We start from the raw sequence: 25,473 nt of genomic DNA, 5'->3' as shown, positions 1-25,473 counted from the left end.
TCTGGCACAGATGAGCCTATCGACGAATCAGAAGCAGATTCACGGACATAGAGAAGAGACTCATGGTTGCCAAGGGGGTGTGGGAGGTTGGGGTTAGCAGATGTAAGCCATTATCTAGAGGATGGATAAACAACAAGGCCCTGCTATACAGCACAGGAAACTACATGCAGCATCCTATGATAAACCATAATGGAAAAGAACATTAAAAAAAAAATGTAAAAAAAAATAAAAAATACCCAAGACTACCCCCCCACCACCACTCCCCGCCAAGGAATGGATGAGAAAGGCTAAAGGGAATTTGCCATCCCTGGTCTTTGGAGTAGCTGTTTACAAATGCTGGTGGTAGTGGGTGCCCTCCCAACTGTGTTTCATTTCAGTCAGATGGTGTTCTTCTAAATCTAGTGATCCGGGGGCCAGCTCTTCAAGGTGGGTGGAAGTGAGAAATTAGAGTAGCAGTAGTATGTGCTGATAGGGCCAGTCAGAATTTGGCTATTACATTGTATTGAATTATTTTTAATATTCGAGGCCAGGCTAAGACATGATTCCTGCTATTTCCCATCATTTCTCTGTCTGCAGATTCTCACACGCGTGGGGGCTGCACCCACACGTAGGCACGCAAGACAGAAGGGCAGGGCCCTCACCAGGAGCAGTGAGAACACTGATCCAGATGTCGGGAAATGGGGGCTCTCGAAGTCTCAGCGCGGTCCTGTAGTTTAGTCATGAACTTGATTCAGTCATTAACCCTCCCACCCCCCCACTCCCCCCCCCCCCAAGCCCGGCTTTTTCTTCTGTGAATAAAGGCTCATCTTCACAGATCTGACTCCCTCGCAGGGTTACTTTGGCAATCGATTTTGAACAGATTATGAAGCACTGAGCATGTGAGCGTTGTTTTTAATGCTGCTGTGGCCCCTCTGCAACGTTGTGGTCATGGGCGTGTGACCTTGACTCTCTGGACCCCAGTACTACAAAACCAAGGCAACTGAATCTTGAATTCTTGTCCATCCAACATGGTGGGGAGATGGGGGCGTTCAGAAGCTGTAGGTTCAAGGAGTATTCCCCGGGGCAGTGCCTGGAGGGCTTGTGAAACCACAGATTCCTGCCCCCTCCCCCTGTTTCTTATTTAATCTGTTGGAGCCTGAGGATATGCATTTCTCTCCACCCCCCCCATGGTACTGATGCTGTGGTCCTAGGACTGCCCTTTAAGGGTGAGGGTGGGTAGTAAGAAGGCAGAACTGTATGCTTTATGAAAAAACATCCAACTGCATTTAATGTTAAGTGCTTTCGCCCCCCCCCCCAATACACACATGCACCAAAATCCCCTCCATTAGATGTTTTCTGAACTTCTTTCCTTTTCCTGAATATTTGGTTTCTTCTTGATACCTCCTCAGCCAGTGGAAACAACAAGTGACTTTGGGATTAAGCTGTCCTCACACATGTAGCCTAAATAATAACATTGAAAAATTGTTATTCCAGGGCATCAGCTCGAATCCAGAGATGCTTTTTCACACATGTATGTGCACCAGAAGCCAATGATGTCTCTTGGCTCTGTTCTCTTTTTTTTTTTTTTTTTTTTAAATTCAGTGAGTAAGCTAATTTTGTAGGAATATCTCAGAAAGCTATTCCTGCAAAGCCAGCATTGGTGAATTGAAATAGAGGAAGCAGTGCTGCTGAATGCAGTCTTACTGAAACTGCATCATGTGGAGGTCCTGCTAGGTCTAGAGAATTTGGACAGGAGCCCTCCTGCTTGTCCCTTATCGCTCCATGGTGTGGTAAGGTTGAGTTTGCTCACATGGTGTCTACTTTTGCAACCAGGCTTAATTCTTTCACTAGAGGGGATGAGTAAGAGAGAGAGTTGGCATTAATCGCTTCATCAACTGTTGGTGTGAGTCACCTCCTGCTTGCCTTATTAATTCAGCTGGAAGGAGGAGAAATCTTATCTCTGGTTCTGAGGCCAGCTTGGGCCTCCGTTAACTAGGATGCTCCCTTGGAGGGGTTCGTGTTCATAGTTTCATTCACTTATGAAGGGAATGAATAGATGGCGAATCTCATTATCCTTGCGTGTTTCTACAGAAATATATAAACGGAAACGTGTGACCTCATGATGTTTATCAATGATCAGATGCCGCAGGTGGGATGTTAGCCCTGGAAGGGCATTCTGTAGAAGGCGGTTGATTTAAAAAAAAAAAAAAAAAGAAAAGAAAAGAAAGAAAAAGAAAGGGTTGTGTTCGGGTTCGTACCTTCCCTGAATTCCCCTCTCCTTGTTTCCCATTTCATTAACAGAGGTGTGGAGGAAAGAAGAGGGCAATTTCCAAATTAAACTTGCCTTCGGTTCTTTTTTTGGGTTTAACGCAGTCGCTGGATTATTTTGAAACACAATTGTGTGTCTGTTATTTTCTACTTCTTACGCTCGGCTCACTCGTGTCTTCCTGTTTGGCTTGTACCTTCCCCTTCTGACTCAGTCTTCTCGATTTCTCTTCTCACTCGACCAGACCACTGTTCTTCCTCTGCCTTTGGCTTTTCTTACTTGGTCTCCCTTGCACGACCTTTTTCACTGAAGCATGTCTCTCTGTTCCCTTACAGAGAATACGGGTTATCCCCAAGCAGATGCTCCAAATGGAAAGTACATCTTTCTTTTAACTAATAAATTCATTTTTATTCAGGAAGCGTTTACATACAGTGAAATGCATACATCTCAAATGCGCAGGTCAGCGAGTTTTGATAACTGGATATGTCTGGGGAGCCAGCACCCTAATCTAAATACAGGGCATGTCCATTCACCCTAAAGAGTCTTTTTCTCTCCTGTTTGTTAGTTCCCATCCCCCATACTCAGCCATTGCTCTGATTCCTTTCGTGGTAGATGTGTTTGGTCTGTTCTTGAACTTCGTACAAATGGAATCCGTCAATAGATTCTTTTAAAATTGTTGCCTCCTTTTGTTTAACCCAGTCCAGTGCATACACGCGCACACGCGCGTGCGCGCGCGCGCACACACACACACACACACTGCTGTTTATTCATTCACTTGCTGATGGATTTGGGTTTTTTCCACATTTTGACTATTATGAACAAAGCAGCTGTAAACAGTCTTGTGCAAGTTTTTTTTGTGGACATACACTTTCACTTCTCTTTGGAGTGGAATTACTGGGACATAGGGTAGATGTGTAACTTTATGAGAACCTGCCTGTTTTCAAAAGTGGTGGTAGCATTTTCTGCTCTCTCCACTAGGATATCAAAGTTGCAATCACTCCCCGTCCTCACCAGCATTTGCTCTCCTCATTCCTTTTAACTTTAGCTATTTGAATGGTTAAATGAAGTAGTATCGCATGGTTTTAATTGCATTTCCTGATGGCTAATGATGTTGAGCATCTTTTATGTGCTTTTTGGCCGTTTGTGTATCTTCTTTTCTGTAGTGTCTGTTAAAGTTCCTTGACAATTTTAAAAATGGGGTCATTGCCTCTTTTTTGATGTATGAGTTCTTTATATATTCTCCGTATAAGTCCTTGGCCGGATGTATGTATTACAAGATTTTTTCCCAGTATTTTGGCTTATCTTTTTTTAAACTGTCTTTTGGGGTAAGCAATTTTTAATTCTAATATGTTCAAGTTATCATTTTTTAAAGGTATATTTTTTTTCTGTGTCTTTTTGGATCTTTTGCTTACCCTCTGGTTATTGAGATATTAGTAAATTTTACCATCTGGTTACTGAGATATTAGTAAGGTTTACCCTTTTGTTCCTGAGATATTAGTAAATTTCCTCCCAGAAGCTTTTTAGGTTAGCCTTAATATTTAAATCTGTGACCCATCTCAAATTAGTTTTAATGTATGATATGAGGTAGAGGTCAGGGTTCAATTTTTTTCATACATTTATTGAAATAATGTATGAAATACATTATTATTGAAATAATGTACGAAATAATGATTGAAAAGGTTTTCTTTCCACATCAGATTGCCTTAGTGCCTTTGTCAAAAATCAATGGACTATCTGTTCTGTTTCAAGACTATTATATTCCATTGATCTGCATGCTAAACTTATGTCAATATCATACTGACTTAATTAAAATAGCTTCATGCTATGTAAGAAAATGTGTGTCCTCTAACTTCATTCTTCTTTTTCAAGATTATTTTGGGTGTTTTAGAGCTCCGTCTAAATTTTATAATTGACTTGTAATTTAAACATTTTTATTTTTACCTTTTTTTGGTTTGATGTTTTGCTTTGGCTGCACCCATGGCACGCTGAAGTTCCCAGGCCAGGGATCAAACTCGAGCCACAGCAGAGACAACACCAGTCCTTAACTGCCAGGCCTCCAGGGAACTCCAGGCCTTGCAATTTTGTAAGAGACTTTTGGAAGTCTGGATTGCATTGGATTATGAGGGATCAATTTAGGGAAAAGTGACAGAGTCACACCATTGAGATTTCCAGTTCACATAGTCTCTCTCTCGCTCCGTCCTTTTGGTGATTAGTTCATCTCAATAATGGCTCCCTGGTTTGAGTGCAGAGGCGTTGCCTGTCTTTTATAACCTGTACCTGTATTTTATCTCTTTTTTTCATAGTGTCATACATTTAATTTTTTAGACTCTCATTTTCAAATTGTTTGATGTTTAGATAAGGAAATTCAGCTGATTTTTGTTTTGACCTCATGCCTTGTGGACTGCAAGCTTCACCAGTAAGTGAAGCTAGATTACCATGCCTTGTCTTAAGGGGAAAGCACTCTTTAACATTAACTATGATGTTGACTGTAAGTGGTGCTTTGTTGGATTGAGGAAATTTCTTTCTATTCCTAGTTTTCTCAGATGTTTGTTTATATCAGCAATGCCTTTTGAATTTTATGCATTTCTCTTTCTGCCTCTAAGAAGAAAGATATCGTACGGTTTTTTCTCCTCTGTGTGATGAATTACTTTGATTGATTTTAAACTTTAAACCAAGTTTGAGTTCCTGGGATAAGAACAAGTTTTATTATGCATTATTCTTTTCACCTATACTGAATTTTTTGGCTAATATTTTATTAAGTATTTTTACAACTATACCCATTAAGAATTGCCTTTAATTCTTTTCCGTTGTATAGTATTTGCTACCTTTCAGTATTGGTGTTATGCTGGTCTCAAAATGTGTAGTGAAGTGTTCCTGTTTTCACTGTTCTCTGAAAAAACTTTTTATACGATTCCATTTCTTTTAAAAATAACTGGTAAAACTCAATAGTTGAAGGCATTTGGGCCTGGAGTTTTCTTTGTGCAAAGGTTCTAAAAGTATTTAATTAAAATATGCAGCAAAATGTCCTCTCTTGGTTATAGTGCCGAGTTTTAACACATGTACAGAGTTGCACACTTACTACCACAATCAGGAACAGACAGTTATATCATAGTATGTGGAGGATTTTGATAATGAACTCAATTTTTCTTAACAGATAGCAGACTGTTCACATTTTTCATTAATTTTTAGTAATGCTTCGGTAAATTATGTTTCCATTTTTTCAAGAAACAGTTCATTTGATCTAAGTTGCAGAAGTCATTGGCATACAGTTGTTTGTAATGTTATGTGTTTATTGTCTGTAGGCTCTGTAGCGATATCACCTTTTCCATCATTCTTGTTTGGTGATGAATCTTGCTAGGGGTTAAAGAATGAATCTGGTTTTCTGTTTCATTGATTTCTACCGTTATGTTTATTATTTCCTTCTTTGCCCTTCCTTTGGGTATAATTTTCTCTCCTTTTTCCAGATCATTGATTTGAAATTTTTATTTTTTCTTTTCCGAGGTGTACAGGTACATACGTTTCTAGGGCTCTAGCTTCCTAATGAGTTATGTCTTCCTAGTGAAAACCCTTAGATTATTAGGAAATTTTTCTTTCGCTCTGGTAATTCTCCTTGTCTACAAGTCTGCTGATATGGATATGACCATAAGAGCTGTAGCCTCTTCGTTTAAAGATTGGGAGTAAATCCTCACGTTTTAGTTGTACCACACAACTTTTGATATATAATATTTTATTGTTATCTAGCTCAGTATTTCATTATTTCTATTTCATTTCCTCTCCAGTTGTTTAACGGTATTTTAATTCCCAGAAATATGGGGGATTTTTAAGCATTCCTTTTTTTTTTTCTTGATTGCCAAATGCATTTTCTAATTTACCTGATTGTGGCCATAGTTGTTGCCTTCATAATTTTGAGGCCATTTTGTTAGGTGCATATAAGTTCATGATAGTAAAATCTTCTTTATTGATTTTTTTCCTTTCGCCAGTATAGAATGTTCCTCACGGTCGTTTGTAGGGCTTTTTACCTTCCATTCCATTTGTCTGATATTAAAATTCTACCCTAGATTTTGTTTTTATTTTTGTTCATATTTTCTTTTTTTAATCTCTTATTTTCAACTCTGTTTTATACTTTCATTTTAAATGGGTCACTGTTTCTTTTTTTTTTTTTTTTCTCTCTACATGTTGTGGTGTATAGTTTAAATGCAGTACTACTCTCTGTTATTTGGTTAGTGACTCTACACCCACTTTTACTTATTTTATTTAAGGCTTTTAGCTAGCCTGGCTTAATGTTTTCTACTCGACATTTCTTTTTGCCTTTTTTTTTTTTTCTTTTTTTTTAAAGCAAAACTCCTTCCTTCCTCTGGATAGATGAAGGTTTCTTTTGCTCGTTTTAAAAGAATTCATTTTATTTTATAGTGTTTAGATTTATCTTAACACACAGTTCGTTTTTCTGAGACTTATCAGTAACTTCACTGTTCCCCCAATCACTCCCCACTTTGTAACCATTTGACCTTTCCTGTCTCAGTCTATTAGTTTTCCTAATTTTCTCCCTCCTGAGACTTGACAACCTTCTTTCCTCCAAGAGTTTCCCTGAATACTTCAGTTAGTCCGTGCATCAGTCTCCAGCCTGTGCAACTCTCCCGTCTTGTTTGGAACTAGAAATGAATGGTACTTTCAGAAAGTTCATGCTTCTGGCAGAGTGGCTGATTGAAATGAGGAGGGTGACACTGGAGACAGAGATACTGCTGTGGGGCCTGCTGCAAACATTCAGGAGAGTTTCAGAGGCTGCAAGTTAAGACAGTGGCAGTCAGAGCAGGAGGAGTGGTGGATTTTGACAAATGTGAGAGGAAGAGAAGTTGATGGTGCTAGGTCAGCATGAGTGGCAAATACATTAAGTTTCTTTGTCTTTTTTTTACCCTATTCCCTTCTTGAATTCCTGTTACACAATTTTTTATCAGGGTCTTGTTGGCAGAGTTAAACGAGGCAAGAGGTAAAATATATGACATATATCCTGCTATAGGAATGATCATTTTAAAAAATTGAATCATTTTTTTAAAAGGGCTAACTTCTCCATTTCTGTCTCAGGTGAATGACTGTATGAATGGACATAGGGAGGCTCGAGTGACCTAGAAGGAAGAAGTGTTTTGCTTTTGGGGCTGTTTTGTTTTGTTTTGTTTTTGCTGGAGATGCAATTATTTTATTTCTTATTATTTTAAATTTGAGCCACCAGTGGGACCTCTAGGTAGGAGATAATTGAATATATAAACGTCCAGAGCTTATGGGAGAGGGGGATTTGAAGGTAGTTAGTAAAACTATAGGGGATCTTCCAGGAGGAGGAGGCGATAGGATGAGAAACAGTAGTAATCCTTAAAAAAGCATTGATAGGATGGATTTGGTGGACGAAGGTCCATCAGAGGCATCAGGAGACCTGGTCTCTTAACCTAGCTCTGACGCTAGTGGGTTTACTTAACCATTGAAAAGCACTGAATTTTTTCAGGGGCTTCTCTTTCTTTTGAGCCCTTTCCCCTTTCTCCTTCCCCCATCTTCCCACTCTCCCCTCCCTCTCTCTAGTCTTCATTAATTCTGCAGATCTTTCTGGAATACCTAGTCTATGTCAAATTCTGCTCTAGGTGTTGAGGTTAAAGCATCAGATAAGACATGGCTTTTGTCATGTATCTGGATAAAACTATAAGTCAAAAAGATACATGCATCCCTCTGTTCATTGCAGCACTATTCACAATAGCTAAATGTCTGTCGACAGACGAATGCATTAAGAAGATGTGGTATAGGAGTTCCCGTCATGGCGCAGTGGTTAACGAATCCGACTAGGAACCATGAGGTTGCGGGTTCGGTCCCTGCCCTTGCTCAGTGGGTTAACGATCCGGCGTTGCCGTGAGCTGCGGTGTAGGTTGCAGACGCAGCTCGGATCCCGCGTTGCTGTGGCTCTGGCGTAGGCCGGTGGCTACAGCTCCGATTCAACCCCTGGCATGGGAACCTCCATATGCCGCGGGAGCGGCCCAAGAAATAGCAACAACAACAACAACAAAAGACAAAAAAAAAAAAAAAAGAAGATGTGGTATAAATACGCAATGGAATACTACGCAACCATAAGAAAGAACAAAATAATGCCATTTGCAGCAACATGGATACAAGTAGATATTATCATACTAAGTGAAGTTAGTTAGAAAGAGAAAGACAGATACCATCTAGTGTCATTTATATGTGATATCTAAGATATGGCACAAGTAAACCAATCTATAAAACAGAAACTGACTCACAGACAAGCAGAACAGACTTGTGGTTGCCAAGGGGAGGAGGAAGGGAGGGGGATGAACTGGGAGTCTGGGGTTAGTAGATGCAAACCGTTACATTTAGAATGGATAAGAAATAAGGTCTTACTGTACAGCATAGGGAACTATATCCAATCTCTTGGGATAGACCATGATGGAAGATAATATAAGAAAAGGAATGTGTATGTATATATGACTAGGTCACTTTGCTGTACAGCAGAAATTGGCTCGACATTGTAAATCAATTATACTTTAATTAAAAAATAAATTTAAGGGAGTTCCCTTCGTGGTTCAGCAGTTAACTAGGATCCATGAGGATGCAGGTTCGATCCCTGGCCTTGTGCTCAGTGGGTTAAGGATCTGGCATTGCTATGAGCTGTGGTGTAGGTTGTAGACACGGCTCAGATCCTGTGTTGCTGTGGCTGTGGCTCCAATTCGATTCCCTAGCCTGGGAACCTCCCTATGCTGCGGGTGTGGCCCTAAAAAGCAAAGATAAATATAAATAAATAAATTTTAAAAAGATACGGCCTTTGACCTCTGGTGCTGAGAGCAAGCAAAAAACTCAACCATTACTCTGTGTTAAGTGTCGCCATGCATGTATGTTATGGAAGCACAGGCAAAATCCGACTGTAAATCCGACTGAAGGGAGGGAGTCTGAGAAGGCTTTCGGGGAACATGTCCATCAAACTAAGCTTTTTGGAGTGAGGGGTAGTTTAGACAAGCAGCATGTGCAAAAACAAGCAAAAAAGTGTAGAACGGTACACAGATGGGCTCAAGGAGCAGCTGGAGTGAGGCTGGCCTGACAGCCTTGAGAGGTCCAAGGACTAAAGCAGGAGGGACCTGGTGTGCCAAACCCAGGACTTTGGACTTTCCCTGGAATGCAATGCAGTCCCACCCAAAGTCTTGAAGCCTGGATGTGAAAAATTAGGGGTGCCTGCTTTAGAAATCCCCTTGTTCTAGTGCTGTGCATTTGGTGTGATGTGGGACCAGGTAGTGAACAGGGAGACCAGAGGAGAAACGTTATAAAAATTCCAGGTGACAGAGGAATGTTTACTCGGTAACCGGAAAGCACCTGTTCCATGCTAATCGCTGGCCTCTGTGCTAGGCATCCCACCTGGACCCAGACAGACAGGTCCCTGGTTCTCCGGGAGCTTGTCATAACCGTGGAAGTGATGATGGGAAGAGCTGCTGGTTGGAGAAGTGGAAATGAGGCAGCATCCAGAGGACTTGATGACTCAGTAGATGTTGGAGGTGGATGCGAGGGAGGAGTCTCTGGTTTGGATAGCTGGGTCCACGATGCCACCACTTACTGTGGTGGGGGACCCAGCAGAGCTGAGCCGGGCCTCCAGGTAGAGGTGTCCAGCACATACTTGGATAATCAGGCCTCGAAGTCCAGAGGGGCCACTTTTTTACTAAATGGGTCTTTCACTTAGTAAACATGAACTAGATGTTTTACGTACGGGTTCCCTGATTCAATTTCAGTCTGTCTGTTATAGTCACTTCATCGAGAACCAGACTTCCTTATGCATCTCCCATAAGTTCGTCTGGGGCTGGGCAAAGGTTTTTTTTTTTTCATTTTTCTGGATAGATGTGGGATCCAGTCCCATGGCTTTCATTACTCACCCTCTGTCTGGTCCCTTTATCTCTCTTGTCCCAGTGGGAGCTCACTATCTTGATTTGACTTATTATGTAAATTGCTGTGGGCGGTGGTGGTCAGATTTGTCTGAGTACTGGGGCTTGTAGGGATTTTAGGATGATTCGATCCAATCTGTGCATTCTATAGATAAGAGAGGAGGCCTGGGGGAGGTTGTGAGGCTCCCAGAGTACTACAGGGCTGAGATTAGATCTCTCTGGTCTCTTTGGTCCTGCCTCCCCCTTACTTGGTTCCCATTGCAGTGCTTACGGAGCAGGGCAGAAATGTTCTTTGGTGCATATTTGTGCAGCAGTTTGGAAATGACTAAGCTTGTGTATGTAACTTTGAGATTTCATGTAAAGTTCGTCAAGAAGAAATCAGATGCCTTGAGCTCTGAAACCGTTTCCTGGGGTGTCACCCTTGAATCCGAGCAGCTCCCTCTGCCTGCACACACGCCTGCTTTGGGATGCCCTCCCAAGTCTCCCTGGAAGGCATCCTTTGACCCTAGGTGGAGAATCGCATTGCCCTGCCACTTCAAAGAAAAAGTCAAAAAGTGCAGAAACTACCGGCTGAGTGTGGGAAGCACTTCTTGGTTGGTAAGAGTTTCAAGTGCTAGAGGAGGAACGTGTTGAAAGGACATTTACTTTCATCAGCTCAGAGCATCTGTTTTTTATTCTTTAAAAAGAAGCAACACCTCGAATTATGGCAGTCCCTAGGCGAGCAAGCACTTGAGATTTTGATCTGTACAGATTCTTCGACGGAGTACCTCATCGGAGCTTTTAGTAGTGATTTGTAGCACTTGACTGGTTCTGCAGAATGACAGCCAATCTTGGTGGGGAAGGGGAGAGAGAGGCAGACAGAGCTGAGGAAATGCTCTGTGAAACGGCAAAGAAGCATCCCTCTCAGATGCGGGGAGAAGTGGAAACCGGGCTTAGCCGACCCTGGAGACCAAATTAAAGGCGATGGGAAGTGAACACTCACTCCGTGTTTTTTATTTTTAACTCGATGCCCACCTCCACAACATTCATGCAATGGGAGCCCCTTCATGGATTTTACCCCCCCTCTTTTATACAGATTGATACTTTTTTGCTGTGGTGAAACACACACAGCAGAAAACCTGCCGTGTTAACCACTGGTAATGTGCACTTCAGTGACAGTAAGTGCCCTCACGGTGTCGTAGGCCACCTCGGTCCTATCGCTCTAATTTTTATTTTAGGCCCAAGTTTTCCCAAGTTCAAATTGAGAAGGAGGGGAGCATTGCCCTTAACCCCACGACACGGCATAATCGCCGCGAGAATTAAAATCTCGGTCTCCGCCTCTTTTCTTTCTCGTTCATATGGTTTTGTTCAAGCCTAGTTGCAAAATTGTTCGTAGACGTCATAAAGAGAATTTTAGAGTTTTTAGGGAATGTAAAGATAGTTCTCTTCATTCTCCCATTTTTTAGGTTAGGAAATGAGTGGCCAGGGGGGACAGTGGCCTGCACGGCTGCACGTGGCTGAGCTGGCTTTCGCGTTCAGGTGCCCCATTCCCCGGAATCTCGTACCCAGGGCTCATCTGTCTTTAGTTTCAACATGTGTTGTAAAAATTCATCTGCGGTTTATTTTTAGGGTAATCTTTTTTCCCTTCTTCTTTCTTTGTGTGGTTTCTGTGTCTGGATTTTTTTTTTTTTTTTTTTTTTCAGTGGCGTCTTCAAACGGGAATTTGTTTTAAACAAGAAAATCATAACATTCCTGCTCTTCCCAGGGCTTCTCACCCTTGACCGAGACATACACTCCCTTCTTGCCTCTGTTCACATATTCCTTTATCCAGGAGGTGACTCCCCCCCCCCTTTTTTTCCATGTGTTTCGCTGATTGTAGTAAAATCCAAGTTGAAAGGTGGTAGTCATTTTCCCAAGTGGAGATTTTTTTTTTTTTTTTCCTCCAGCTAGTTTCTTCTCCTTCTTAAGATCTGTTTTCCACTTCCAATTAGGTGAAAATTCAGGGAAGCGGAGCCTTGCAGCTAAAAACAGAAAGTCTGCTGACCACTTTACCCCCTCAGGGCTGACCTGCCTGTTGGATCCCTTTCAATCCTCTCCAGCTTCTAAATTCCTATCAGCAAGTAGCTCTCGCCTCCTCTCCAGGCCCACGTTGGAGGTCTGTGGGAGGTGGTTAGGAAGCCGGGGGAGAGAAGCTGGGGCATATTGTTTGGGTCGACCATGGCAACCGCAGCAGTACAGGGAGCGAACAGGGCTAGTTTTGTGCTGCTCTGTCAATGGCCAGGATTCAGGCTTTATCTCTCGTCCTCTGCTCGGCACCAGACAATCTGATCTCCTGGTCAGCTTCAGCTTGGCCCTCCTCTCCCGCCCTTCTTTGATCCCATCCTCCGCCAGGAGTGGACACGGGGAGGGAGTCCAGAACACAGCGAGACGTGTACCCCGCAGAAACATCATGACCGCAGAGGCAGAACAGGGAGTGTTTTCTCCTCCGTACCCCAGATACAGAGAAGTGCATTCCCAGCTCCTTGCCAGCACTCGCTCTTAAAGGGGTGAGCTCTTCCCAAGAGCCTGTGCAAATCACCAGCTGGATCAGTGGGACGGAGCAGCAGCCGCGAGGAAAGTCAGAGACGATCCCAGAATGTGCTCAGTTAGGGAAGCCGAAACGCATGAACTGTGCCACATGGGTTTCATGGAAATGTCACTGAAGGGGAGAGTAAGCCTCCATTGCTTAATAATAGCTTATTTTTCCTTGACTCAGAATAGCTCTTCTTTTCATTCAACAGATCATTTTAGGTGTCATTCAGTGTATTTTAAGGAGTCTCTTTCATCCTGAGCAGATGAAGAATTTTATGTTATTTTTCCAACTCTGGACTGTGTTGCTTCCTCCCGGGGAATGGCACATACAGCTTTTTTTTTTTTTTTTTTTTTTTTTTTTTTTTTTTTTTAATGCGGATAAGCAAAATCTATGTGATAAAGTCCTGAAATTCGAATATTTTTCTGCTAAGGGGCACCGTAGATTTTTTTTCAACCTCAGGCCCGTCTGACATTTCATTTGGGGAAGTCTGAGGAAGTTGGTGAGGGCTTCTGTTAATAAAAACAAGTGCCTCTCTTTTTTTGCTTATCACCTCCCAGTATCTGCTCTGCTGGCTCCCGCAGTGTGGTCTGGCTTCGCTCTCCCTGGATGTCACATTGTGTTTTAGAACTCTCTTTACTATGACCCACAAACAGGTTTCAGACTTTAGGCTGAGGAGCCAAAGGTAAGACCATGAATCAACAGTGAGACAACATCTCGGCTTTTCTGACTTCAGCCTTCCCTGAAAGCCGCTTGGAATCTGCCTCTGAATTCAGCTAGATGTGTTTATTTCCCTCCTGCTTTCCTATCCTCTCCTACTTCCAACCTACTGTGTCCTACTCCCCTTTAATTTTAATTTTTGTCCTTTGAGTATCACTGATGGGGAAATAGTTACTCAGTTCGTCAGAGGCTGGGTGGTGAGGTCACAGATTCTGAGATTAGCCTGTAATTTGTAACCGTTTCAGACGGATGACAGCAAGATTTTGCTTGCTTATTTCTGAGCTGTTTTTGGTTGGTCTTTTAAATGCAGTTTAATAGTGAGTAATAAAGAAGTGGGGTTTTTTGTTTGTTTGTTTATATCTTATCTATCTGTCAGGGAGCTGCTGAACCCCGGAACACAACAAATCAGCAAATAGAGATGAGCTTCAGTGGGCATATGTCACATTTCTTGTCTGGTGGTGAACTGGACATTGCACAAAAGAAAACAAAAGTAAGGGAGTTCATGATGTGGCACATAGCAAATGAATCCGACTCGGAACCATGAGGCTGCAGGTTCGATCCCTGGCCTCGCTCAGTGGGTTAAGGATCCAGCGTGGCCGTGAGCTGTGGTGTAGGTCGCAGACGTGGCTCAGATCTGGCGTTGCTGTGGCTGTGGTGTAGGCCAGCAGCTATAGCTCCGATTCCATCCCTAGACTCCATGTGCCATGGGTGCGGGAACCTCCATGTGCCATGGGTGCGGCCCTAAAAAGCAAAAAAAAAAAAAAGAAAGAAAGAATGGGTTACATTTTAAAAATGTTTCTTCTGGCTGTATTTTCTTGACCTATTTGAGCTTTTCTGCCTTTGAAAAAATTCTAGCTTCAGTGACAAAGCAGGCCGTATCTAAGAGTGTACTTTATTTTATTGAATCAGAAGGGCAGTTCAGAGAATCAGAATTTTAGAGCTGAAAGGGCTTTAATCTCACCTCATGTTCTCATTTCACAGATGAGAAACCTGAGGCGTAGTGAGGTTTACTGACCAACCCTACAACACACAGCTTGTTTGTACTCAAACTAGGACTGAAAAAAACAGCTCTCCAGAGGCACCTCAGTGAGTGTTTTCTGTTCTTTGGACACAGACTTTGAGCTTCACTTAGAATTTTTTTTTTTTTTAAATTGAGATTATTTTTAACATTTTGTGGCCTTGAAAATTTATTATTTCAACTTAATTGACATATTGATGGCTTACCATATAACCTGGGATGTGTATATACATATGTTGAACAGATTTTAATGACTGCAGATGTGCCATAGCTGTTGGGTATTTTAATCCTCTTTAGAAAAAAGGTCTATTTGTTTGAGAAAAGCCCAGTGTTGTGTTAAGTACAGACTTAGAACAATGAAGCATCACCTCCAAGGTATTGGGAGTGAGGGTGGGAGGGGCAGGGAGGGGCCGGTCCTGTAGGCAGCTCAAACACATTTTTGTTCTAGCTTCCTCGCAGGTTAACACAGTAATTTATCAGTGAAGTCCTTCTTCAGCCAGACTCGCTAATGATAGAGTGATGTGTTTAGACTTGAAGGTTCTAGGCGCTGCTCAAATAAATAATGAACGTCTTCAATTTGCAGTGCAGGTGAAAAGTAAATCCCTGGGAGGTGGGACAGGTTGCTGCATTTTTGTTTGTTGATTGATTTTTTTTTTCTCTTTATCCTTTTTTATTTTTGGCTTTTCAGGGCCTCACCTGGGCACATGGAAGTTCCCAGGCTAGGGGTCAAATAGGAGCTATAGCTACCAGCTTACACCACAGCCACAGCAATGCTGGATCCAAATCCGAGTCTGACCTACCCTGCAGCTCACAGCAACACTGGATCCTTAACCCACTGAGCGAGGCTAGGGATCGAACCCATGCCACGTCCTCATGGGTAGTGGTTGGGTTCATTACCTCTGAGCCACAATGTGAATTCCTCTTACATTATTCTTTACATTTTTTTTTTTTTTTGTCTTTTTTGTCTTTTTGTCTTTTCTAGGGCTGCTCCTGTGGCATATAGAGGTTCCCAGACTAGAGGTCTAATCGGAGTTGTAGCCGCCCACCTACACCACAGCCACAGCAACGCAGGTTCTGAGCCATGTCTGCAACCTACACCAAAGCTCACGGCAATGCCAGATCCTTAACCCACTGAGCAAGGCCAGGGATCGAACCCACAACCTCATGGTTCCTAGTTGGATTTGTTCACCACTGAGCCACGACGGGAACTCCTATTCTTTATATTTTTTTAAATTGAAGTATAGTTGAGGTACACCATTATATAATTTTAAGGTGTACCACATAGTGATTCACAATTTTGAAAGGTTGTACTCCAAAAGGTTTTACTTTTTATATCCCCTTGTCACTTCCGTGGCATCCTGAATTGCTGTGCCTCTGGAACAGATGATAGGAGTGGGCAAACACGCTCTCCTTGTGCTCCTGGCAACAAGGAAGCATTGCTGGTGAGATGTGTCTGCAGAGTGGCCCCGTGGATGGACCTGATTCTGTTCCTTGGGCAAAGCTTCCCAGGGCCTCGTGGATCTCCTCCTAGTAGGTGGGGCTGTGAGAACAGTGCCCATTGGCTAATAGGACTTGACTACTTATTTGTACATAGGTGTAATGAAGAGGCTTCCTTTGTGTTGTTGAATCCAGGTTTGGTTTTGTTAGAAGTGTGTCAGCAGTTCAAAAGGAAGAAATGTTTGATCCGTTTGGGAAGGCACAGGTTGGCCATTTCTCTCTTGAGAGCAGCTCCACACGAGTAAATTCAAAACATTTGAAACAAACTAAACACTCTTCTGTCGTCACAGGACCACTAGCCTAGATGATGAGGTCAAGTCCTAACACAAAGTGAGGGACGGAAGAAAACAAATCAGTTCTAGGCTTGAAAACTAGCTCATTCCTTTACTAATGGAAAAACCTAGGGGAAATTAGGAGAAGTGTTTGGAGCCTCAGTTTTCTTCATCTGTAAAATGGAGATAATAATTCCTGCCTCATTTGTGTCTCGTGAGGATGAAATTTGCTGACATGGTGTCTATCTGTGGCGGGCATTTGTAAATATAGTTTTTCCCTACTCTTTTAAATTTCTCTACCTAAGTTTATCGACTGTAAAAAAGATGTTTTGCAGATGACCATTAAGCTGTGTTTTAGTTCTAAAACACCAATAAATTGTGCTCTTGGTAATAATCAGAGGAAAAACAAAATGAGGATTAAGTCCAGTGAGAGTTTTGTGTCTTTTATGAGAGATTTGGGGGAGAGGGGGCAACTGTAGGGCAAAAATTAGAGAAGAAGGAATTTTTAAAGAGGAAAAAAAATTAGGCTTTGCTCTCCAGAGATAACCCCCCCCAAAAGAAAAGACTTCAGTGCAAAGAAACAGCTAATAAAAGCTCGAAAGAGCTTTCAGTACCAAAAAAAAAAAAAGTGTTGTTAAAGAGATGGATAAGCAGCTGTACTCCAGCTAGCATCTCAGTAACAGGAATTTAAAGGACTAGACAGCCTGAGAAGGGCCCTCATGGAGTCCAAGGGCAAAAAAGGAAACAGATATTTAAAGAAGTAGAGATGGATAACAATTTGAAAATAACGGACTGTCTTGTCCTTAGAGTTATTTCATCCTTGGCACTTACTAACAAGTCTTCCCTTGGATTCCATGGGAATTGGGTCCAGGACCCCTCATGGATACTGGAATCCGAGGATGTTCATTCAATCCTGCTGAGCCGCTGTTCGCTCTTGGTTGAGTCTGTGGATGTGGAACCTGAGGTTATAGGGGTCCGACTCTATGCTAATCATATGCTAAGGATGTTTTCTAATTTATAACCTTGAGTACAATTATCTAGTGTTGTGTGCCGCTGTTGAAATCTACTTACCAAAAAAATGCATCCGTAGGTGTATTGGTCTCACGGCTCCCCACTCCCCACCCCGTGGGGGGCATTTCCACGTTATGGTGATGTTGGCACTATTTTAGTGCTGGGCAGTGTCTTAGAGCAAGATATACATGAGCTTTGCCAGACTGTCCCTAAAACTCTTATTGATGGGCGTATCATAGCCACATAGCAAGGGTGTTTAAGAGAGAGATGAACTGAGAAAGTACTGCACTTAAAACAACCCTCGTCTTTCCTTCTCTTAGCTTTAAGAGTCAAAACTAACTTTTTCTTGAAAATGAGAAGGGGTAAAGAACCCTTTTCCCACTGTTCCTGTGGGAAAGATTTCAAAACTCACTGGCTCCACCTAAAACCCAGAGGCTTTATGACAGCTGGACCTCTGACCAGTCGAGGTCCAAAAGTAAATTTCTTTCTTTCTTTCAAATGTTCTTCTCCACATGAGGAGGCAAAACTGTACTTCTTGAGAGTTCCTTAATAGTTATTCACTTTTCTTCATGTTTCTCTAGGAAGGATGTAAATATTTAATTTCGTGTACTCCTGGAATTAACTGTTTTCAGATAGTATATTGACTCAGAATATTTAAATACATCAAGTGCTGACATTGTTAGAAGGAAAAAAAAAAAAAAACAACCACACATCTTCAGGCAGGAACTGAAATGTGTACGTTTCCTAAATTGAATACAATAGAGTGAACATAATTTAGGTTTTTTTTTTCCTGGAGATTTATTGTCATTGCTCTGAAGTTATTACCCTGATATAGTAAAGTCATGATGCTCCCGAAGCTCATAATTCTTCTTGTCATCATGGCCTCTGTCATTTCCACTTTTCTTGGTTGTCATGTCTTAAAGCTCCTTTCATTTGCCTCTATCTGATCTGCTGTAAAGTTAAGGGAAACCAGATGAGCAAGCTTATAAAATCACTGGGCTGGATTGTACACCCCTCGTTCTAACCCCTTACTTTCCCCAGCTATTCAGTTTGGTCCAACGTAGTCATGGCCACGTTCTGGATGGTGACAGCTGAAAGATTTGGGAAGGATGGTTCAAAGCTAAATAGAACATTCGTATATAAAGTAAGAGCTGTCAGTGTGCACGCACGATATTTTAGACAATTAGTAAACAACCCAGTGAGCCTTGGATAAAATAAGAAAAGTAAATACAGTCACTTATCTAGTTAAACCCTTTGCAATTTAAGACGAAGCCACTGGTAAGACATTTCATAGGACTTTGTTTAAACTTCTGCTTTATTTTATTGTTTACTTCAAGGTATAGATGGAGGCCTGTTAGGTGTAGGCCAGGAGCTTCAGAAGCAATCTCAATGCCAGTGGGACCCAGGGCTCTGGATTTGTCCCACATCGCTGGCTGTCCCGGTGGGTGCTTCAGTAAACACCTGGACGACTGATGACTGATGGCATTTCTCTTCAACCCCTGTGACCCCAGGAAGCAGAGGAGAGGTAGTCATTAGAATGGTAGGGTTTGCTAGCTCTGCCACTTCTGCATCTAGTCAGCTTCTTCTTTTTTTTTTTTTTTAAATTAAAGTGTAGTTGATTTACAACATTGTGTTAATTTCTGCTGTACAGCAAAGTGCTTCAGTTATACATATATATACATTCTTTTTAAATTTTCGTTTTAGGGTTGCACCTGCAGCACATGGAAATTCCCACCATAGGGGTTGAATCGGAGCTGCAGCTGCCAGCCTACACCACGGCTACACTGATCCTAGCCACTTCTGTGACCTATGCCATGGCTTGCAGCAATGCCAGATCCTTAACCCACTGAGTGAGGCCAGGGATTGAACCTGCATCCCCACAGAGACTATGTCAGGTTCTTAACCTGCTGAGCCACAGTGGGAGCTCCCATTCTTTTTAGTATTATTTTCCAGTATCTGTCTCAGGATATGGACTGTAGTTCCCTGTGCTATACGGTAGGGCCTTGTTGTTTATCCCTTCCAGGTGTAATAGTGTGTATCCACTGACCCCAAACTCCCAGTCTATCCTGGCCCCTCCCCCATCCTCCTTAGCAACATAAGTCTATTCTCTATGTCTGTGAGTCTGTTTCTGTTTCATAGATAGGTTCATTTGTGTCATGGCTTAGATTCCACATATAAGTGATATCGTATAGTATTTGTCTTTCTCTTTCTGACTTACTTTACTTAATATGATACTCTCTAGTTGCATGCACGTTGCTGCAAATGGCATTATTTTATTCTTTTCCTTTTTTTTTCTTTTTTTGTCTTTTTTGCCTTTTCTTGGGCCGCTCCCCCAGCATATGGAGTTTCCCAGGCTAGGGGTCTAATCGGAGCTGTAGCCACCGGCCTACGCCAGAGCCACAGCAACGCGGGATCCGAGCTGCGTCTGCAACCTACACCGCAGCTCAGGGCAACGCCGGATCCTTAACCCACTGAGCAAGGCCAGGGACCGAACCCGCAACCTCATGGTTCCTAGTCAGATTTGTTAACCACTGCGCCACAACGGGAACTCCTGTTTTATTCTTTTTAAAAACTAAGAAGTATTGTATCATATATATGTACCACATCTTTTTTTTTGGGGGGGGGGCATACCCATAGCATATGGAGGTTCCCAGGCTAGAGGTTGAATCAGAGCTGTAGCTTCCAGCCTATGCCACAGCCACAGTAATAATGCAGGATCCGAGCCAAGTCTGCAACCTACACCACAGCTCACGGCAATGCCAGATCCTTAACCTACTGAGTGAGTCCAGGGGTCAAACCTGTGTCCTCATGGATACTAGTCAGATCCATTTCTGCTGAACCATCATGGGAACTCCTGTGTCCTAATTTTTAATTGGAAAAGATAACATAAGATAATAGTGTTGAAGTCATTTTAACAAAATAAATAGCCATGCCCCAATACAGTATAACTTTTTGTTTTATGTATTATGCTCCTCATTAGCAAACACAATTTCTGGAAAACAGGACAAAAATGGACAAACAAAGGTTATTTCCCTACTCTGAGGAATGTAATATTCACTCTGACACATCTGTTTTTATACTGCTAAATATTGAGACTAAGCTCTTTAATGGTATGTTTTTATGTTATTCTTCATTCAAATGTTTAAATTCCTTACTAGCAAAGCCAAAATTCTATTCGAAACACGTAGGAATCTTACATAGTTGAAATTTGTCATTGTTTCAAGATTTTTGACGTTAATATTTCTGTGCATTAGTGATCCTTGAGGATTATGCAAGGGCACCATTCTTTCAAGTTGTGTCATTAGCATGCTGGATTCCCAGTTTTTCTTATCCCAGGGTGGGCTATATTTTGGAGGCAACGCTGAGAAAGGACACTTGGGGGGCGGATGGTGAGCAGAGGCTTCCAGAGACTAGAGAACCTATGAATTACTCTCTGTGCTTTTCCTCAGTCCCCAATTTTCCAAGCCTTCAAGGATAATTAAATGCATTTCATAATAAACTAGGCTGAGCATAATTTAATCTCTCCCTGAAGGTACTTCAGAGTCTTGGAGTGCTCCGGGGTCACAGTGAACATCAATTACCTTCTCACGGTGGGTGTGCAAAAGGAGGTGGTTAACACAGTTCTGTTTCATGGAGTCTGGAGTGACCAGACCTTTGTTCTGTTATTATAGGGAGTCCAGGGTTAAGACTGTGGAACCAGCGCTTCCTGTTGAATTCTCAGGTAGGAGAGAGCATGTCATAAAGATGACCTCTTTGGTTTCGAGAGGCTGAAAGCTGATACTAATAAATCACACGGACGCGGCAGTATATCACACTTTTTTGTTTCCTTTAAAGCACTGTCGCACACCTTATCGGTCCATCGTTTGTTTCTTATGACAATCCTGGGAAGGCTGCAAGGCAGTTGGCATCTCGTTTTTGCAGATGAAGCTGAGAAAGGTTAAGTGACGGGGGAACGGTCTCATGGTATACATACATATAGGTGGCTGAGGCCACTTGGCTCCAACTTCAGTCTTCTCCGTAGCATTCCCGAAGGTACTACACCTTTGTACACGGTGACAGTTTTGAATACCTCCTGTTCTCTGTGCTATGGGTGTATCAACTCATTTAATCCTCGCAGTAGCCCTAGGAATTGGTAGATAGCAGTTCCTTTGGTTCATTATAATTACCGTGTTTAGAGAAGAGGACACAGAGGGGGCAGGGCATGCAGCTAGTGAGTGGCAGAGCTGAAATGCAAACGTGGGCTTGGGTTCCAAAGCCTAGCCCTTGCCATTATGCCACATGACTGCTTAGTATGCAGATATACCACCATTAAGAAAATCAAGAGAGGGAGTTCCCATAGTGGTGTAGCAGAAACGAGTCCGACTAGCATCCATGAAGATGCAAGTTTGATCCCTGGCCTCGCTTAGTGGGTCAGGGATCCAGCATTGCCGTGAACTATGATGTAGGTTGCAGATGTGGCTTGGATCCCACGTTGCTGTGGCTGGCAGCGGTAGCTCTGATTCAGCCCCTAGCCTGGGAACTTCCACATGCCACATGTGTGGTGCTAAAAAACAAACAAACAACAAAAAAGAAAGAAAAGAAAACCAAGAGAGATGCATCTCGATGAATGGATAAAGATGACATGGTGTATATGTATACAATGGAATATTACTTAGCCATAAAAAAGGAATGAAATAATGCCATTTGCAGTAACATGGATGGACCTAGAGATCATCATACTAAGTGTGAAGTAAGTCAGAGAAAGACATATCATATGATATGGCTTCTATGTAGAATCTAAAGAAAGATACAGATGAACTTATTTACAAAACAGAAATAGACTCATAAGACATAGAAAACAAACTTATGATAACCAAAGAGGAAAGGAGGGGGAGATATAGATAAGGAGTATGGGATTAACATGTATGCACTAACTGCTATGTTCGTTACAATTATGCAATTGATAAACAGCAAGAACCTATTGTATGGCACAGAGAGCTATATTCAGTATCTTTACATAAAGATCTATAATAGTAAGAGACATTAAACACAATCTTGAAAATGAACACAAAAGAGAGTTACATCTATAGGTATCTAACTATAAAGACCCATACTACATGTGGGATCATTCTGACTGAAGTTTTGAACCCAGATCTGCCAGTTTGAGATCTTAGGTCCCTTGGTTAAGCCTCAGTCTCTTCATCTCTAAAGCAAAAATGTAGAACATCCACTGTCTTTGACAGAATGAGATAAGATATGTGTAAAGCCCCTGCTACAGTCCTTACTCCTTTATTTTTTAAAGTGGTTGCTGCTATTGTTGCTATTATTAGTTTTTAAAGTTGTGTTGAAGTATTGTTGATTTACAATGCTGTGATAATTTCTTCTATCCAATAAAGTGGCTCATTTATACATATACACACATCCATTCTTTTTCAGGTTCATTTCCCATAGAGGTTATCCTAGACGATTAGTAGAGTTCCTTGTGCTACACAGCAGTTCTCTATTACCATCTATTCACCGTGGCCAAAACCATATGAAAAATTTTTAGGAGTTCACGTCGTGGTACAGTGGTTAACGAATCCGACTAGGAACCATGAGGTTGTGGGTTCGATCCCTGGCCTTGCTCAGTGGGTTAAGGATCCGGCATTGCCGTGAGCTGTGGTGTAGGTTGCAGACACGGCTTGGATCTGGCGCTGCTGTGGCTGTGGCACAGGCCGCTAGCTACAGCTCCAATTAGACCCCTAGCCTGGGAACCTCTATATGCCGCAGGAGCAGCCCTGGAAAAGGCAAAAAGAACAACAACAAAAAAAATTTTTAAAGAATAAGCTACTCGCATTTACTTCCCAATGTGTGACTATGTGTGTATTAATTGGGTCTAATTGTCTTTCTTGAGTCCTTAAAGTAGGCAGATCTTATAATTACATTTTAATATTATTAAACCTACCTATACTTCATTTATAAGTTTATTTCATTAGAGAGCTCGCAAGTTGTCTAAGGACCCAAAGTAATTGTCCAAATTATTTGTCAGCTAGTGTGTTTGTGGCTGTGATGTAGCTGCTAAAGTAGAGGTTCACATTTAAAAGAATAGTTGTTGTAAATAGGTCAATTATATGAACTATATAGAGCTCATTAGAAAATACACAGTGATCACCTTTTTTCTGTCTGAACACCCAGTGCCTAGAGCTTCCATTTATACTCTATTCTGACTGCACTTATTTGTTTTTGAAATTTCTTTGTTCGGGGTATCTTCCCAGGGACTATTTATTTATTCCCCTTTAATTAAAATGTTTTCTTGACATTGTGCTTTGGGCTGTAAGCTCTTTATAAGACAGGAACTGTGTTGGCTTAATGAATGGTACCTACTTAATAGATGGGAGTGATGATAACTGCTTAATAGGTGCTTTAACTTACCTCGTCTTTTTATAAATGCACAAAAATGCTTATCTTTTCATGTGTTTACATTACGAATAGGTACTTTTGTCATTTCTCCTTACAGAAAATGACAACACTACATATGTAGTTCCAAACTGTGCATATTTCTCCTTCTTTCCTCTTAGGAGTTTATATTCTTTCTGTAAGTAAAATTTGCAGAGTACGTGCTTTGGGCTGCATATTCCCGAGGTTCAGGGAATATAATAGCGAACAAGGCAGACCAGGTTCCTACCCTCAGGAGCGTTGCCATGAGACCTAATGATGACAGTGCTGAAAGGGGCAAGACATGCTTTGCTGATGCCAAAGGAATATTTCTACGATACTTTCCTTGAGAATCTGGCCAGAAATGGTTCTCCTCGCTACAGAATACACGATGCTTGTATCGTGTTATTGCATCATGCGCCTAAATGCAAGGAAAGACCCAAGTCATGTTTGCAAGCCCTAAAATAATTTGCCTTTTGATCCTTTTCTTTTTGTCTCTCTTCTTATCTTCCCCCTATTCCTTCGTGTCATTCTCGGTTTTCAGAGCTTAGCTTGTCCAATAGTCCTTTCCTAAAATGTAATCGGGTGACCCGAGGCAGGGGCATGGGTTGTTCATACAGCAGCAGCGTGATTTATGAAGGGGATTGGATGGGAAGGAGCTTGCCATGCCGTGTAGTCAGGTCTGACTTCAGACAGTGCCCCCCCCCGCCACTTTGTGTCCCGTAGAACATTCTGGGCAAGTCACTCTCCCTCTTTGTTACCTCCATGGTGTTGCTATTGGTATAAGAAGTTGCGATAGAGTGATTTCCTAAGGTCCCTGCCAGTGCTGCAATTCTGTAATTCATATATTCCTGAAAAGTTGAGTGTCCTTTTTTTTTTTCCCCCAATAAGTGGAAATCCATTTTTCCACTGAGCCTGGAAGTCTATTTTGCAATTATCTTCTCGCCTGGTTTTTACCATAACTCCTAACACTGTGGCTGCTCCAAGCCCATCAAGAGATTAATGACCTGTAAAGAATAAGGAACTGCTGGAGACCCTGTCAGACGTTCAGGAGAAATTTGGAGTTAATCTCTTCAGTGATGCGCATAAATAAATGTCCTTCATGTATGCATCCAGTTTCCAAGTGAAGGCATGACAGCGCTGGGCTATCGAGACTGGACAAAGTCAAGGTGCTGATGGCATTGAGCACTGAAGAGCGTGGTCCAGCTCAGCAGGATGGTGGTCTTCCTCCGAGAGGTTCTCCAATCAGAGCACAAATAATACTTTTTTTTTTTTTTTGACTTTTTAGGGCTGCATCTGAGGCATATGGGAGGTTCCCAGGCTGAGGGTTGAATCAGAGCTGTAGCCACCGGCCCACGCCACAGCCACAGCCACACCAGATCCGAGCCGCTTCTGTGACTAACACCACAGCTCATGGCAACGCCGAGTCCCTAACCCACGGAGCAAGGCCAGGGATCGAACCTGCATCCTCATGGATACTAGTGAGATTCATTTCCGCTGATCCACGACGACGGGAACTCCACAAGTAATACTTTTGAAAAACAACTTATTTCTCCATGCTCCCGAATAGTACCATTTTTGTCTTTTTTCAGTTTTTAATTTTTAAAAATTGAAGTAAAGTGGATTTACAATGTTTCAAGTGTACAACAAAGTGATTCACTTCTATATAAGTGTTATGTTGGTGTGTGTGTGTGTATATATATATATATATATATATATGTTCTTTTTTGGATTCTTTTCTATTATGGGTTATTACAAGATATTGAATATAGTTCCCTGTGCTCTGTACATAGTAGTTGCTAAATAATTCCATTTTTAAAAAATTTTTTTTTATTTTCTAAATAATTCTATTT

General features: G+C 41.9%; 1 protein-coding gene across 1 annotated transcript in view; it reads left to right on the top strand.

The window, feature by feature from the left end:
- Positions 1–25,473, top strand: part of ATXN1 (ataxin 1) — a 417,087-nt gene that overhangs the window by 39,590 nt on the left and 352,024 nt on the right. The window contains exon 2 of the mRNA XM_021099771.2: positions 14,411–14,515. The gene's annotated coding sequence lies outside the window, so the exon portion shown is untranslated. The remainder of the gene's footprint in view (positions 1–14,410; positions 14,516–25,473) is intronic.

Source organism: Sus scrofa, chromosome 7, assembly GCF_054392235.1.
Source record: "Sus scrofa isolate SSC_HxYL_T2T_F1_AM1 chromosome 7, Sscrofa_HxYL_maternal_Yorkshire_Landrace_v2.0, whole genome shotgun sequence".
Taxonomy (NCBI): Eukaryota; Metazoa; Chordata; class Mammalia; order Artiodactyla; family Suidae; genus Sus; species Sus scrofa.
The sequence above is the reverse complement of the archived record's forward strand: the minus strand, read 5'-3'. Positions and strand labels throughout refer to the sequence as shown.